The sequence below is a fragment of the Erithacus rubecula genome (genome assembly GCF_903797595.1).
Source record: "Erithacus rubecula genome assembly, chromosome: 14".
Lineage (NCBI taxonomy): Eukaryota > Metazoa > Chordata > Aves > Passeriformes > Muscicapidae > Erithacus > Erithacus rubecula.
In genome coordinates this window covers 12,914,967-12,933,276 of record NC_136666.1, presented here as the reverse complement: position 1 = coordinate 12,933,276, position 18,310 = coordinate 12,914,967, and the positions used below count along the sequence as shown (strand labels likewise).

At 37.8% G+C, this 18,310-nt stretch overlaps 1 protein-coding gene across 4 annotated transcripts in view; it reads left to right on the top strand.

The window, feature by feature from the left end:
* Positions 1–18,310, top strand: part of LOC306807959 (uncharacterized protein) — a 355,816-nt gene that overhangs the window by 87,602 nt on the left and 249,904 nt on the right. For 2 of the 4 annotated variants that reach the window (XR_013775864.1, XR_013775866.1), the window contains exons 4-5: positions 11,588–11,691; positions 13,644–13,778. The gene's annotated coding sequence lies outside the window, so the exon portion shown is untranslated. Of the gene's footprint in view, positions 1–10,458; positions 10,517–11,587; positions 11,692–13,643; positions 13,779–18,310 lie in introns of all 4 variants that reach the window. The other 2 variants (XM_079318029.1, XR_013775865.1) reach the window with 2 other exon arrangements.

The window sequence follows — 18,310 nt, the reverse complement described above, 5'->3', positions numbered from 1 at the left end:
GACAGGTAGAATGTTTCTCATTTCCTGCTGGCCCATCTCAATATACTTCAAAAAGTGAAGCGTATTTTACCATCAGCGTCTTTCATACCACTGCAGCAGTTTTGCTCTGATCAGTGATTCTTTGCCCTTTCCTGAGCTGAGAATAAAGGATTTTGAAAACAGGCTGGGGGAAAGGAAAGCTGTGTATTTCTTCAGGGAGAAATCATCTTAAAAACCACTTTATCTTAGAGGATTACTAGAAAGGCCTGTCTGCTTTTACCTGCATTTTGTGTCATTCAATGGAATATAAAGAAATTATATTGGAATGAAATAGGGATGACAAAAGAGTTAAGGGGAGGTGAGGATGTTTGGTCCCTTCTGAATGTGGGAGTGAAAAGCTTTGTATAACCTTTAACATGATTAATAGAATTCAGGTGTATTAATGCCATTGTTAAGTACTAGTTCCTTGTAGTCTGTCTTCTATTTTACATCACAGCCTTAGTTCAAATCCTAAATAGGTTAATTTAACGGACAGATGACACCCAGGGGAACTAGTTTGCATAACAAAATAATTATCAGTACTTGTTCCATCTCAGCAGAGAACTCTGAAGCTTTTGCTAATGATCAGAACAACTGACTCCATATTTAGGTATTTAGATTATGTTCTAATTTTATAGTGCATGGTCCATTGCAGATTGGCTTCTTGGAGGAAGGAGTCTGCTCTAGCTCATCTGCATTTCCTATCTCTAGATCATTGCATGATAATGCAAAGCTGATTATGAATTATGATAGGGCATTGTAAATAACATCATGGGCTTTTCTTATGTTACTGGCAGAATTGCTTGCACTGGGTTTGTTTTAGATTATTTGTTCTGTGTTTTCAATAGTCTTACATTGGCTTTATCAGTCAGTTGTGACAACAGGGCTGGAGTGCTTTGGGCACGGCCACTGTACTGCCAGTGTTCCTGGGAATTCTGTCTGTCTGGGTGAGAAGTTCTGCTGCCTTGGGATTTTCCATTCGACAGTATTTGACCAGGCTGTCTGAGAATCTTGCAGTGTGCTCCGTGTGTCTGTGGCCATGGTTTAGGTGAAGTCTGGAAGTCTTGGAGGTGTCTGGTTTGTGCTCAGGTGCATTCTGCTGGTGTGCTGTGCCAGGGCTGGAGGGCACAGAGCAGCTGCTGGGCTGTGCTGGGGCTCGTCCCACACCAAGCTGGGGGTGCAGGGCAGCTCTGCCACAGCCCACTGCCTTCCCTGAAATATACCCATAGTGCATGACAGTGAATTCCATAGGGCATCCTGAGTTATTCTATAAACCATAAGGGTTCCAATAGGTTTTGAAATGCACATCTCACTTCTTATAAAAGTTGGTGACTTCTTGGTTCCTGTGAATTGTTAATCTGTGTGGGAGAAAAGACAACTCTTCTCGGGTTTGCTGTTGTACTTTAATTAGGGTATGTGCTAAATTAGGGTATCTGCAGATAAATGATTTTTTTAAAAATTGGCATACTTAGGATTTTTCAAATTAATTAAGAGTATAATATATTATACATGTTAAAATACAACATTGACATAAACTTAAGATTTCCTGCTAGGCTGACTGTATTTCTAGAGGTGAGTAGTCCAGAGAAAGGAATATGTTTGAAAAACAACTGTCATCGAAAATACAGTACTGTCAGGAGTCTATAGCATAGAGAAAATAACAAATTTAGGAAAAAAATCTAGGTCCATGGATAAAAATGCTTCCAATTGCAAACCTGTTATGTATAACTTAGTGTATCTTGGCACTGTTGTCAAGCTGTTTAGTGGTGGGATTTTTGTTGCCTTTTCATTTTTTTTTTTTTTTTAAACAGTGTTCAAGCTCTGAGCTCTCAAATAGATAAAATTCTTTCTCTCTTCTATTCATGTCATCTTTGTATCAGGTTAAGGTCACTTCAAAGACAGCCCCAGGGACCTTGCATTGTGGCTCTGTGTTCACAGAGCTGACCTATTGATAAACAGGGAGTCTGCTGCTTGGGTGTGCCAGTCTGTGCTTCAACAAATATTGACTCAGAAGTGAGAATCAAAACAATACATGAAAACTGAGCTTTCATTTCTTTTGGGATTTGCTTCTTGTCTTATTTTGGAAAACTCCATTAAAAGCTTTTCTTCCATTGGATATATTGATGATACAGTGGGTAAATCAGATCTGAGTGTGCATCTAACATCTGGAAAAAATTATTCTGGCTGGCAGCTGAGAATTGTAAGAGTGATAGTGAGATATGGTTGGTGTCACAGCAAACCTACAGAGGACCTGCAGCAAATGCCAATGAGCACATGGCAGGAGCTCTGTGTGGGGTATGGAGACAACAGGAATCCCTGTCTGGATAGGAGTGATCTCAGGTGATTTCAGATGGGCCAAGACCTTTGCATTTCTTCCCAATAACATGGAGATCCCCATGGCCCTGCAGCTGGGACCCTGAACACTGCTAGGCATGTCCTGTGCTACATCAATGACTGAGGGCAGTTTTATATTTTAGACCTGGCCAGTTTCTGGCAAAGCAGCTTAATTCCATATAACTTTCTGTTCGTTGCTATTACTAATTTAACATTGGTTCTTATTATTTTAAAAATTTAAACCTTATTAATTATGAATATGTATATATAATTTATATATTATTATTTATATACAGTAATATTTAATATAAAGTTATTTTAATTGTTAAATACAAATAAAGAGGTTTAACTTGTTGGAGCTGGTTTTTGTGAACCATCTATCAAGGTGGTTCTATCAAATCTGTGTAATTTCGTAGATAAAACCTGACCCAAACATGTGCAAATATAACAAAACTGGAGACATTTTTGTATTCTGCTGTGCACTCTCAATCACATTCTTCCTCCCTGTAATACTTGAAAAGAATTAGGATGTATAGAATCAGAAAGATAAAGTATATTACCTGACAGGTGCACAATTATTTTATGCAGGGTAGTTGTGTGTGTGCCCATGTGTGGTGTAACTTCTTTCTCACTGAAGTAATTGCAGACAGCACTAAAGTCCATAAATTATTCCAAAGCCAAATCCTGTTGTAAACAAGCTCATAAGAAGTCAGGAGCTTCTTAGATTATTTCTGTCCTTAGATGTTTAGCATAATGACTTGTTTCCAATGAACCATTACTTGTGCCTCTGGAGTTCCCATTGAGGAAATTAAGCATTAAATTCTAAGTGTTATTTTTTTTTTTTTAAATTTTCCACCTGCCATTCTAATTGCAATTTTCAAAGTTTGCTTCCAGTGACAATGGAAATGTAAATTAAAATAGAAAAATAGTTAAAATTAGTAAAACCAAGGGTCATAACACCAAGCAAGAGTGGTTGGAACTGAAGCAGTTATGGCTGAAACCCAGTGCCTGTGGCAGGGCAGAGCTGGAGTTTGACTGAGCCTGTTGCTTGAATGTACATTATGTTTTCCCTGGTATATAGGTCAATTAGGATTTGGCTTCTCTTTTTCACATACCTTGCTATTCTCCAGGTAACACAATTCTGTATAAATTATTTCAGTTTTTCTTTGTTCCTTGAAACACTTTTGAGCCCTAACTGCTATATCAATAATATTTTTTACTCCCTGGGCCCTGTGTACTATTGCAGGTCTATAATTGGTGATGGTTGAGTTGGTCAGTTCTCCTGGTCTGTTACAAAGAGAATCCCTTGTTCCTTGAAATTAAGGATAAACCTGTTCTTGCTTCACCATAAGGTGATGTCACAGTGAAATTTTGTGCTGTGTATTTTAAGTAAGACACTGAGATTTATTGGGGTACTTTGTTTTGCTTTGGGTCCAGAGGATGGGCAAGATGAAGCAGAGATAAGCAGTTTCAAGTCTGCTGTTGGATCCTGCCCTGTAAGAATGTATTTTGCTAGAATCAGTCATTCCATGTGCAGCAGTGAACAGAACACCAGCAATCCTCCTGTTTATCTCACTTCACATTCATGAGGTGCTTTGTAGATGGTTGGTGATCCTCAGAGCAGCTCTGTAAAACAGGAAATCTCAGGTACCATTAGTCAAATGTCAGGTGGACATTGGTGCTGCAGCTGGGAGTTCCATTTAAAGCAGGTTGTGCTTGTGGAGTTTTGCTTTCTGTGAAGTTAGGTGGGTTTTTTCCTCTTCAAGGAAATAGTGGTTTTCCATGGATTTTGATGGGTCTCTGGAGAGATGGAGACATTGGAAAAAAGAAAAACCTACAAAGTTCAATAGAATAATGGGAAACAAATAATCCAAATGTCATGCTGTAAATTCTGAGGGTGGAATATATTTGAGGCCACTCAGGGGTGTAGAGAAAAGAAGTGTCCTTTAAAATCCAATTTTAAAGTAATCACTTCTTTGCCCCTTTTCAATAAGTCAGCATTATTCCAGCAATCTCTGCTCCAGGCAGCAGGATGCAATCTGCCCTTCCAGATACATCTCTCAGTTCCCACCCAAGGCTGCTCTAGTGGGGCTGCAAGCACAGCTGGAGACTGGGCATGAGGCTTAGTGAATGGAGAATTCTCCAAGAAAAGGAATTCTCCAAGGAAAGGGACAGGGACTCACCCTGTGAGCCCAGGGCTCTGTAAGACTGCTGGAGATATCTTAAACCTTAATGCAGCCCAGGGCTCCCTTATGAGGCTTTCTTTGTTTCTTCCTGTATGCAGAGGTAATTGGAAAACAGTAAATTCATCTGAATATGTTATGGGATTAGTTGGCCTGTTCATAAAATAATTTTGCCTATTCTCTGTCCTGTTGCCCAGATTTCTGGGGGGTTTGGCAAACCTGCAGTTGGAGTGAACTACGTTCACACTGTAGGTGTTAATTTTAATATGCATGTCATGTTTGAAAGTGTCAGCAGAAAAGACTGAATGATACTTGTTGCATATAAATCTGAAGTACATAATTGCTCCAGCTGACATGTATGAATGCACTTTCATTATCGTGTCAAGAGGACACTTTGTGCTTGCAAATGAACAATGTTTGGGGTTGGCAATAAAACGGGAAGCACTTGCTTAAATAAAGTTTATTACAGCTTTTAAGAAAAATGTAATTATGAAGTGTTCATACTGAATTAGAAAACTGGTTTTCAAGTGTTAACTTTAATATGAAATGGAGTTATGGTTTAAAGGGGAAGACTGCATGGTACTGAGGGTTTACTAAAGTGAGCTCAATATAAATGTGAAATGATGCTATTTGATTTGAATGGCCACACTACATTCAGTGGGTATGGTTTCACAAAGTAATGAGTAACTGAAAACCTCCTGCACTTTCTTAAATCAGTTTGCTTAATTTAGTGACCACAGGTGGGAAGGTGTAAATGTAGAAATTCGATCTGAGATTCCAAGGTAAAGGGTCTAGTGTTTTGTTAAAACTAACCAGTACCACTAACCTTTACCTGCAGAAAAGATTCTCTGTTTAAGAATCAACCCAATAACAACCAAAGAACCAACCAAAAAAAAAAAAAAAAAAATCACAAGTCACCAAAGCCATGTTTACTGATAAGGATGAAAATCAGTAACATTAAAAGTTTCATTCAGTATCCAAACACCACCTTATCTTACAGGGAAGCTCAGGGATGGTAAGGCAAGGACTGTTATGTTGGGATGCTCATTAGAAGTTATTTGGAAACTTCTTATGTTCAATAGCACTATTGGACCTCTGGCCTGTTGTGTGGCTCTGTAGATATGGTACATTACCAAACATCGATTTCTGTGTCTAGCATAACCCAAAAAATAAAATTATTTGGGTTCTAAGCATAACTTTCCAGCTTGCACACAGAGAACTCATCCAAAACTGCTGCAAATTCCAAGGCAGCAGAGGTGGTACTCAAATTTATGAGCTGCTGGCTACCAGCCACATGCCTGGTGTGTTTATTATGCAGAGCACATGAGTTAGGTCTGATTCTGACCTGTATGTTGCTTTGGCTTTAAATCAAGGACTGTTGAATTATGGGTTTAATCTCTGGAGAAGCTCTGGATGAGTCTCCTGTGCAATCTGAAACATCCCTGGCTGCGAGCTGGGCAGTGCAGGGAAATGTAGAATATGCAGCAAGTAGGAGAGGTTGTGGAGGGTGTAGTCTCAGGTGATGGTGAACATTATCAGCAGCAGCTGGCAGGAGTTGGAGATGCATCCACCCAGGGGCTGGAGGCAGAGTTTACCCTGGGAAACTGCAAAATTTATTGATTCCTCACCTCCACAAGGCAGTGTCTGCCAGCAAGGTGGTGATGGTCTCTGTTATCCACTGGAAGCTGGAGCCCTGAGGGAGTGTGGTGGAAGTGGTGCTCACTGTGAAAATCCCTCCTTGTATGTATTTGTGCACAGCCCTGTGCTGCAGCAGTGAATCTGACTCACCTGGCATTCAGGAGTTCATAGGAGCTTGTTAATGTCTTTTGTCATCATCCAGTATTTCTAGTGCACTGTAAAGAATAAACTATTACTCTTAAGTTAATGTCTTCTCATAAGTTTCTCAATTCTATGTTCTCCTTTGTTTATTAGGAGATCTTTCAGAAACTCCATCTGTGCTGCTGTGTTTAAAAGAACAGTGATTATCCAGCAGTGAGGAAGATTTTGCAGAAAGGAAATATTTAATAATTGCAGTCATATGAAAGCTTTGCTGTCCATCATCAGATAGTCCAGATGTGTTCCCCTGCAGCTTTTTTTTTCTTTGCATTTTAAAATAGTGTGACTTTTGTATATCTCCTACTTGACTACAAATGCATTTCTGCTGTTTATTTTCTCTCTCTCTTTATTAAGAAGTAAAAAAACCCATAAAGCCACTTTAAGTCTTTCCTCCCTTTGGACAGGAACTTCTCAATGAAATCTTGTGTGCACCCCAGCTTCCCTCTAATGTTCTTTCTCTGAAGGTTTTGATAACCTCTTGGAGGGCTGGAGATGCTCATATAAGTCTGTTCTGGCAAACCTTATGCCTGCAAAGTGGCACTTGTAGCATAAGTGCTGCCATTCACTGAAGATTCTCATAAGAGAAGATTACTTGTGATGTCCCTGGAATTGTGTATCTTCCACCAACTTCAAACTTGTTGGGCACTGAGGGGCTGTAGAGAGGAGTGATACTGCTTGTAGCTGTCTGGGATCACCCTCCAGTTTTCAAGCTTTTAAGCTAACAGTGAAAAATTTGGATTCTTGTCTGTTTGTCTGGTGTTTATTTCTGGAATGCCAAAACATTACCCTCTAGTGAGAGCTGATTGTTGCACACCAGGAAAAAAAAAAAGATGCTGAAAATGAGTTAAAAATTATGTTGCACTTTTTTTCCCCTTTTTTTATTATTTTCTTTTGTATTTAATTATGTGTAGAAACAAAGAAAGGCAATCCTCTCATACAGCTAGTTTTATTTCCCTGGCTGAATCAAGCAGTAGCTGCAGAGATGGAAAATATAATAATCCCTTTAATGGGAGTTGGTGTTTATTGCTGAACATGTAATATTTTCCAAGATTGCATGTTAGATATGTAACTTAGACTGGTTGAAGCACAGTTGTGTAGCACTGTAGCTCTCTATCCATCCTTCACTTGCTTGGTATATGTGCACTGCCTGTCCCTGACATCTGAGATGCTATTTAAACTCTGGGGTTTAAGCATAGTAATGAGAAGTAAAGATAGAGCTGCACTTAGTTCTCAGTACTATTGGTATTTTTAGATTAGATAGTACTTCTGTAAACTACTGGGGTTTGTGTGCATTTGCAACAAACCCATGTTAATTTAAATCAAAATAAGAGACAATAGAATGGGCCTCTATTGATGCAACAATACCAGGTGTGCTATTGTAAGTCCAAGGAATTGGTGAAAAAAAAAAAAATCTATCTACCCAATGATCCTCCATTCTGAAAAAAAGCTGTCCCTGCCAAGATATTGCACTGCTGTTTACAAAAAGATTGAAGACTACTTGGAATCATAACAGTTATAGAAAAAGAATGGCTGCAACACTAGGTATTAGCTTAATGCTTGTTTGTGTACTTAATTATTTCATTATTAGCCCCTACTGTGCACTTGAAAAAGTGAGAGGTTCATGGATAGAAGCTTTCACTTCCCTTTAATGAAGAAAGATTATTTGTTCTCAAACTTTAGTCAGTTTTCTGCACGTGGACTTGCATAGAAAAAGCAAGATGGCAGAAAAGGGAGAGGGGAAAATTTACTTTGGGACAGAAGAAACTGGAAGGAAAATCTCTATAGATATGTAAACAATGATATGTTTTAGTTACAAGAACACAATATGAAAGCCTGACAAAATTGTAAGCATAATCAAATCTTACTTGGTGTGCTGTATGGATTTATTTGCAAATTTATTAGGTGTTTGCAATTGATCCAGAGTGGCTCAATTATTTATTATTTGAAAGGATTTTTTTTAGCTTGTTTTTATAAGTTCTGTCATGGCAAAAGCAGATCTGAAAATGTCAGTCATAACACAACTTTTTGCAAAGTCACATGTGTATTGAGGTCTTTTAAGCACATCCCTATGGAAAGGATGATTTAAAAAGATTAAAATTCAAATGGAACAAGTCATGTCCAAACAAGATTGTTTTAAGATGGGAGGCAGGTAGTTGCTATAGTTTCTTCCAAATTCCAGACAGAATGAGAGCACCATCTCATATCTGTAGTGTCAGTTCATTTTACCCTCAGTAGCTTGTGTCCAGTACCAATGCAGAGTTTGTGCAAAAGAAGATCTCTTGCTTTCTAAAATGGGTGGCAGGTGTGGAATAATTATTTCACTGTTTATTTTACTTTTTGGTGGGGAGGGGAGTTCATTTGTGGAGGTTTTTGTGGTATTCCTGATTTTTAAAAATTATTATTACTCAGGCATTTTCGTTAGTTTTATTTGGTGGCTCTGTTCAGCACTCTGGGAACATTGTCCCACTGCATGGTTTTGTCCTAAGAGCACTTAGAAATTCTAAGTGTACACTGAGGTGAATCTGTTCTAGGGATTTTGTGTGTGTGACTGCTTTGTCCTCACCAAATGAATGAACAATTATGGTCTCCAAAGATGATTTAGAGAGAGATACAATATTAGATGAGATTGGAAGTAATATATGAAGGATATTGAATTACTCAGGTTGACTCCCAGAGTGTATTCCTGCATTTCTGCATTATGATTTTTTGGCCATTATAATGAAATAGTATATTAAGGGAATAAAAGATTGTCAATAAGGTATTTAAGCTTTCACTACTGAGTGTAAAATGCTTACATTTTGCCATTTAATAGCAACTAAGATACTCCACCTTATCAAACTGCAATAGGTTAGGAAAAAAACCTATTCCTTCAGTGTTGTATATCAGCCCTAAGGTGAAAATAGGGTTAAATTTCGCTGTCTAATGCACATTTGTTCTCATCATAAAGCTAATCTTGTAATTTCTCACAAGACTGGCAATCTTGGGAGAAATGAGCTAGTACTGAGGTTAAATTACCTCTTACCCTAAAGGAGGCAAAGGATATTCTTGGATGAATGGCTCAGCATGATGCACATTATAGATAACTAAGGTGTTGCATAATGCAAGCCTTGCCTTTTGGCTGTGGAAAGAACTTGAGACCTGTTTTTAGTAGCATCTCTGTCTGGAAAATAATTCAAGGCTTTTTGGAATAATTTAGTTTTACTGAAAGTCTTCAGCATTGTACTATCTCATTTTATATTGTCTGTTGACTACTGATCTCAGTTTTCAGTATTGGCTGGAGCTATTAGCACAATCACTTTCTAGCAGAAAAATGCACAGTGCTGGCTTTTTGGATGAAATGTGTAGCATACTGGAATTTAAGTAGTGTGGGGTTTTTTATTGTACATGTCTATAAGTGGTAAAACACCTTTTTCTCAACATAGCAATGGAGCTAAAATTTTTAAAGCCTTTATGTCAATGCTTACAGATTTAAAGACAAGGAACTGTAATGCTTTCTGCACTTACTTTAATATTGATTCTTGAAAGGAATGAATCTAAGAAGAGGTAGATAGAGCTCACACATTTGTTCAAAACAGATTTTGTAGTCTGTTTTTGATTGTTTCCTGACAGTACTGATTCTTCTTTTCTGAAACAGACTAAATTATAATAAAATATAGAGCCATAGAAGGAGTTGAAAAATAATCCTGAAATAACTTATTTAATGATGGTAACACAATTACTTTTATGTCATAATAAATTATTTTTCATAATTTTCACCCATTCCATGTTAGAGTAGCAAGAAATGGCAAGCTCAGCAGAAAGCAGGGACATTATAATATATGGGTGGTTATTAAAAGCGTCAAGAAAGGGAAGTATTTAGAGGAAAAGTCTGGATTGAAAGAAATTAAAGTGCCTATTAAGATTATTAATATAACATAGCTGTGGCTCATAGTTCAAATAGTTGAGTGTTTCTTGAGTGTGCAGTATCCCTTCATTTGCCAGTAGTGCAGAGTTAAGGGGAGAGATTCCCTTTACTTAGTGCTCTTTGATATATCTGTGAAGAAATTGAACAAATTCAGCACATTTTTTGGACATGTTCTGATTGGAGGTTGAAGACATGGCACTCAAAATGGCAGAGAACTTAATAGAGGTATAAGAATAATGGGGTAGGTAAACAGTGAAATTATAACTTTATAAAATAGGCTGTAGCTGATAACAAGGTTTTATGTTGTTGGTAGTCCACAGATATGAACATCTTCTGTAGGAATGTGTAGAAACTTTCAATAAAAATAATGGTGTGTGTGATCAGGTAAATAAAAGAGCTGGGATATATTCATAAAATATTATGAATTGGAAGGGACCTACAAGGATCATTCAAGCTCTTTAAATTAGTTGAGTTTGATTTTAATCTCTTGGTTAGTTCTGAATCCCTTTTTGATTATCTTTAACTGCAGATATAGATTAAAGTTGATGCTGATCTATGGTTTTATGTTGATTTGAGACTTTGATACTTCTTGAGAAGTCATAGAAAAAGCAAATTCATTTCAGTATCTAGTATTGAGATGAATTTTGAGACTAGGAATGGCCCATCTAAAATTTAGAACTGAATTTATTTTTTTTGTTAAGAAAAATATAATGGTACTGAAATGGCAGCAAATTCAGTGAAGAAGATAAATAGATATTTGTGTATGTGTCCCTTACAGTTACCCAGAAAAGAAGACAGAATAACTTATTTTAGACATGAGAAAAGCTGTCAGTATGCATCTTCAGCAGTAGGGAAAAAAATGCCTTTAACAGAAGAATAGCCATTCAATATATGAAGAAAGAATGTAGAAGGCAAAATCCAAAGAGAGAGGAAAGGGAGAAAGCAGAAGGTTTCTGCCCTAAATCCCTCAGTGATCCCCATTCCCACTAAGGGAGGGGAAAGGAGGGGTGGGGGAAGGTCCCCAGGTGCATGATTTCCTTCTTTGTACCTACTGAAAGAAAGTGACAGGCTTTCTTCTGGGATTGATTTTGTAAGAATCTGCTTCTTGAGAGTAACTGCTAACATAGTAAATATTAGCACAAGTTCCAGTGCAAATTACAAAATATCATTTACATTCTAAGAAAGAATCATTAGCACCTGATTTTGCAATAGTATTCTGAGGCTGAAATGGACTGAGCTTTGGACTTACAGTACTTTTTCATTGTATTTTTAAAATATTTTATTTTAATCCATGCTCTTTCTTACTTTACAGGGATAGGCTGGCTTCTGTGGTATGTGTTAAAGGAGTGAAACTATGAATTTCATACATTGATTCCAGCATCTGGGCTTCATCCAGATATGTGACATCTGAGCCAGGTAAAGAGTACATTCAAGTTGCTTTCTTAATTGTTTTATTTAGGTGCTCAAAGCTATTAATAGGAATGGCTGAAGGATGATTCTTTTTATAATATTTGGGCAAAGAAAAATAGGCATGGTTGGATGGTGTTAAAAGGTAATAATAAAAATGATCATAAATCTGGAAAGTAAAAGAAATTATTGTTCTGAAGAAGAACAGGTTTTATGGAGATGCTGGCATCATTATTTTATTCTGAGTGTTGTTTGTGTTGTGTACTGTTAATATGAGTAAGTGAAAACTTTCAGGAGCATCTCCATCTGTGTCTGTCGCCTGAAGAAAGGTGTGTGTGAAAAAGTCACATTATCTAACTAGGAATCAATTTCATACTATTCCCACTTTTTCTCATCCAGTTTTTGATAACTTCAGGGATGTTTCTGATTTCTGCCACCTGCAGCAGCGGCACTGGCAGCACAGGGAAATGCCAGGGACCCCCATCACAATGTTCATGTCTTCAGAGATGAGAGGGACCATTAAAGTTAAAACTCCTCCACACCTGCTTTAGATGTGTCACCTCTTGAACTGCCTGATACATGCATTGCATGGGCAATTCTAAAATAGCTGCCCACCCTGCAACCCCATTTCCAGAGGAGCCATGTTTCCAGAACAGTTTCACTTACTCTCTGCAAATCTCTGCCTTGCTCTCTAATTTAAAAAGATATTCTTTGTGTCTGCCACCTCCCTGCTAAATGTAGATTGTATGTCAGGGGGCTGACACACAAAAGGCCTCAATCTCTTAAGAAGCTGCCACCAGAACACCTAATAGACTGTCAGTTTAAATGTTTAAATGAGACACAGCAAGGGAAGGAATAATGCTTTTAACAAAAGAGTGGTGGGTAGACTAGGAAAAAAAGCTCAGCTCCACTGTCAAGGTGACTGGAAATGTAGTACTTGCAGTGGAAGGGCGATATTGATGAAAGCATCAGTAACAGGTGAAAAATGGTGCTCAGACTTGGGCTGCTAATGGGAAATAGAGCAAGCATTTATGGCTGTAGAGAGAAGCAGGTAAGGAGTCAGGTTAGGACTGGAAGAGTGGCTCCTTTGTAGGGTACAGTGCTGTCATCTCCCCCTGTGACAAGCAGTACTTTCAAGCTGTATCTCTGTATGTAATACAGAGTTGGGCATGACTGAGCCCTGAAAATTAGTGTTTTTATATCCTGTTTATGTTTTAAACCATTTCAGGTAGCTACATCTTTGAAACTATCTGTGACATTATTTGGGTTAGGGATTCAGAACTGTATTCCTGCATGTCAGCAGCATCTCAAATTGTCTTGCTCACAAAGGAACGTGGAAAGGTAGAAATTGCTGGAGTTTTGCTCTGTGTTGTGCAAGTGATGTGTTTGAACACTGCCACTATGAAAACACATTTCCTTTGGCACACACTAACCAATGACTCTTCTGCTTTCTTCAAGAAAGGTGGAAAGAAGACCTCTGTTCCTTCCTGTGACAGTAAAATAACTTCCTGGTGTTTGGATTTGTTCTGTGTTGGTCTTCCACAGAAATGTGTCTGTCTTTTCAAAACTGAGTGATGCAAAAAAGAAGCCACTGCAAGTCAGTCAGTCTCTTTCTTTCTCCCTAGTCCTGACTTCTGGATCCACTCATGCCTTTGGCTACCTGTTTTGCCAATAATTTTTCCAGTTAACAGGTGGCAAGCCTCATGTTGCTGGATGTTATTAAATAAATTGTTTTCCAGATGGCTGTAATATTGTATCTTTAAATAAAAGTACACAGGCTTAGTGTCAGCACCTTATTTATGGAATGCTTTTGGCTCCTGAACTGCTTGTTGAAATTGTTGTGAGCCATTTGGTCACTGAGAAGTAATTGTGTATTACTGTAGACAACAAGCTGTTTGCATTAATTAGCAATCAGAGCATATTGCCAAATGGGGAATAACATGTCTTTGACATCTCTGCAGATCCTGGTAACTGAAGCAGTGCAAACTCATGGATTGTCCTTTGCTGCATGTTTACAGTGTGAACTTTGAGTCCATCTGCCCATACAGTAATCTGCAAAACCACCAGGGACACAGCTGGCAGAAAGGAAAGTTAAGGTAGGAGAAACAGTGTGTGAAGGTACTAGGAGTTTGTAAAATGTCATTAGTTTTGCAGCAAAAATAACTTTTGTGATAATTTCATGTGGATTCCAGACATGGGAAATGGTGAATGTTGTCTTGTTCACATGTGTTATTTTTACCAGCTAAGGAAGAGCTGTGCTAAATTGATCTGAGACCCTGAACCAGCCCTAGGGGAGCACAGTGCATGACAGAGGAACAACCTTCTGAACACAGCTCAGTAATCCACCTTGGATGAGGCAATGCACAGCCCAGATCTCATGGAATTAACCTCGGGATTCTAGCCATTCTCTGTCTCTGCCATTGCACTTTTGGATGCATAGGAGTTAGACAGCAGTGCCTCCACAGAAGTACATTTGGATGTAGAAAGTGCCCTTGGCTGAACAGCTAAATAGGATATACTTATATCCTGTTTTGTTGAGTTTTAGGGGGGTTTTGTTAAAATTGGGAAAAACTGCAAGAGAGCAGGAACATTGTTCCATGTGGAAAAAGAAAGGAGAATATAAAAAACATACCTCTATAGAACTGACACTAAAAGTAATGCTGGGTGTTTCCCCTTTTGCCAGTCAACTTGCACCTTCTCTTGAAAAATAGTATTATGCAATATCAACTGCATCCTAAATAGCAATTGTTGTGATATGCACTAAGGAAATCTTGAGATTCATAGTATTTCCTCTGTGGCACTGTTCTTTCTCGAGGCTTTTTGAAAATGTTCTCCTTAGTGAGAAAGTTTCATGTGAAAAATTAGGAGTAAAGACACCTAAGTAGTCTGGACCCAGGGGCAGAAACATTTCTAGGGAGTGGGAACTGTGGGTTTAAAATTTTAGAACTCTGGCTTTTCACATTCCTCCTTGCTTGGGACTCCCAGCTTGATTTTTGAAGACCTCTGAAATTTGTTGACAAAGGTGGTCAGGAAAAAAAAAAAATTCTCAGGAAAAATTAACTGTATGCTGCACCCATTTGTCTTTTAAAATCAAATTAATTGTATAGACATAAGGTGTTTTTAAGAATTACCTTCCTGGACCTAAACATGTATCTCTGAAACTCTTGTGCTGCTGTGGTGGATTGGAATAATTTTATCTGTGTGTTTGGTAGTGCAAGTGATAAAACCAGTTTTGACTCCAGTGTGCAGATTTGTTCCCCCTGAGCCAGGAAATGTGGTTGTGAAATCCAGCAGTGGATTTTGTTGTGTAGAGAGCAAAGGCAAATGGGAGAGAGGAAGGAAAATTTCATTCGGGTGTAGGCCAGTGCTTTGCATTTTGACTTTTTTTGCAGAAATGCTTGTACTGGTAAATGCATTTATTCATTTATTCTGTGCTTAAAAATTAGAGATGTTTGCTACTAAAATGCCAGGTTCTGTGAGTTATTAAGCACAGTGTAATGAAGAAAATAACTAGAATGTGATCTATGTCTGCAGAGGAAGGAAAGGAGCAAAACACATTAAAAAATAAAATAATTTAATGCAAAATAACCTTAGTTCCACTGCACAGAAATTTATAATTGTGCTGATCTTGTTAAGCTGCTCTTCCAGAAGATGCTGCACATTCTGTGCAGAAGTACAGCATGATGATGAGTGTCATTCAAAATTAGGATCTTTCATATTCAGAGAGTTTCATGCACACATTTTGCATGTACAGGTAGAGACATTTCAATGAAGCAAGAGTTCATCTAGACAGGAACTCTTAAACAATTCCCACCAGAGGCTTGGGGATGTAGTTTTCTAGTGTTTCTGGGTTTTGGCTTTTTAATTTCACTTTGTTCTTCTCTAAGATGTATTGTTTTTTGTTTACTTTCAAAAGGCAGTGCACTGACATAATCTTTTAGGATTTCATTCATACCTTTAGTGTTACACTGGAGGTCAGGGCTGCATTCTCAGCTCCTGGTGGCTTGATATGAATAAATTGATTTTGAAATAACTGAATAAATTTCTGTGATAGGATAAGCAAAGATAAAGCATTTTCACCAAAGGTTCAAAGGCAGAATAATTGGCCAATAAATAAATAAGAAAAATCTCTTTGCTCTCTTTCAGAATGGCATCTCTTAGCTGATGTTTTTCACAACTGTGGCCTTTGCCACATGTGACTTTAGTTACCCAGTTGAAACTTGTGACTCCTTCTTAGAGTTTCCAGGGTCAACTGATGTCCTGTGTGCTCCTTGAGGAAAATGTAACTGTGAGCAGAGGAATAGTGGATGGTGATGGAGGCCATAAAATAGGGATCATCTGAGGAGACTTTGTGCCAGCAGTGCACACACTTGGAAGATGATGATGGATTCATAGAGTAGGACCCACAGCTGGTCTGTGGGTTACAGAGGTTAATGAATGGGGTTTGTTCTGAGCCTCTGACCAAGGCTGTTGGTGTGGAGACCAAGAAGAGAAGAAGGAGAAGATAACTAGGAAAAAGAAAAACAAATGCAGCTGTGGAAAGTATTTTAGAAAGGTCCTGGGAAGAATAAGGGTGGAAAAACTTTCTGCCTATGATTGTTATGTTGACTAATTGTGACCAATGAAGAAAGTGTAAACTGTGCAGAGGGTATAAAAGACAGTGCAATGTTGTAATAAACAGGTATTAGCCTTCTGAAGTATAGTGTGCCTTAAAAGACTTTAACCTTGTGTTATTTTGCAAAACTCATTTTCAGAATGACTTGATTTGATCTATTTCTTCTGTATTATGACCTGAATTAAAGGCAGGAGGGATTGGAGAAAATGGATTTTAAAAAGCTCCAATAGTAAGTAAACTGAACTTTTAATTTTTGGTCAAAGCAAAAATTTTAGGTTGTGTCTCATAAATTTGACTGCACTTTTTTTTTTTTTTTTTTTTTTTTTTTTTTTTTTTTTTTTTTTTTTAAGTCATGTTATTTGCATGGAGGCTGAGTTGTGAAAGGGAAGGTGTGCCTGAGAATGAAATTGAGCAAAATGCTTTCAGCTTGCCTGGCTTTGATTACTTGTCAGTTGCAAGTGTTGCTCTGTTACTGAACCTGTTAGTGTTATGCAGTTCTGCTTTTCCTCAAAAAACTCCATCAGATGTATTTACATGTGCCCTTGGATGAAAGCCCCAGAGCTAGACAGGGGTGTCCCTGCTACCTCTTGTACTGTGAAGTGGTTGCAATTTTGCTTTTGAACCTGGAATGATATTTTAGTCTTGTATCAGTGTAGTGTATTAATCCCATATAAATCTTCTTGGTATGGTTCCTCAGACATGAAGACTTAGACTTAAAAAATTCATTTAATACTTATTTCATAAAACCAGTGCCTGCATACTTTCGTTCCCCTTTGTGTTTTTCTTGTCACACTTCATTGAGGTGAAAACAATTTATTTGCTTCTCTTGCCAGGATATGTGGATCTGACAGTGAAAATAAGATGTCATTTTCAGTGTCTCATCTGATCAACAACATAGACAGCCATCAACAAAATATTTACATTTTTCAGTGATGATTATGGATGAGAATGCATAAATCAAGGTTGTTTTACATTTTATAATGTAAATTGTCACATATGAATTGATTCTGAAGTTTCATTAGGACTAGAAAGTGCTAAAATGATTCAGTGAACTCTAAGCATGGCAATAACCATTGAAAACAGTCAAAACCAGGGGTATTCCTCCTTATATTAATTTTTTTCGCTAGTTTTCAGTTCATTCCTGCCAGTAACTCTCGTTGATATTAGGTGGAAAAAAGGTAAAATGTTTTGGTTATTGATTCTACAATTTTGCTTATAATCTAAATTTCTGTATTAGGCATATTACCAGAGAGTTGCTAATAGGCAAAGCTAAATCTGCTTTTAGTTCTCCTTCTTCTTTTTTTTTAATGTCTAGCCAATTTATGTATTATCTACAGTTTTGCATTTATCTGTAATTTCCAGTAAGCTAGGTCACGCTCTTAATTCTTTTATCTAATATCTTCTTGCCTCCCAAATACTCTGAAAACTTTGATTTGAGACCAAGTGTCTCATTAGGATGGAAACTCTGCCAGATATTGAGTCACTAGATACTTGTGAGAACTTTGGTGATTGCAATGCTGTCGACTGCCTTTATGTTTGCTTTTGTAATTATCTCATGCAATCTCACAGGTGCTCTAAGAGCCTTGGGTCCTTTTTTAATGACCTATGCACACATAATTGTAGAATAGTCAAAAAGAACATAATCAAAGAAAACTAAATACCATATATGTCTTAAAAATTCTTTAGGGATTATTCAGTCACTGCAGTCACTCCCTTAGGTGTAGAAACAAACAAGCTGCCTCATAAGCCAGCTCAGTTTTTTGATGGAAGGGGATGGAAGTTCTTTGCCACAATAGAAAAGAGCAGTTTTCCAGTACAGCTGCTGTGATGGGATGTGGTGCAGTAAACACAGCCAGTGAGGAGTGCCCATCCATCATTTGGCACACTAATCTGTTGGTCCTGCAGGGCTTATAGTAAAGCAAACCAAGGTGGGGAAAAGTAATTATTTTATACATTAAAAGTGCCAGTTTAAGTTTTACTTCTGTTGTTCGTTTTTTTACCCTCTGTTTTGAT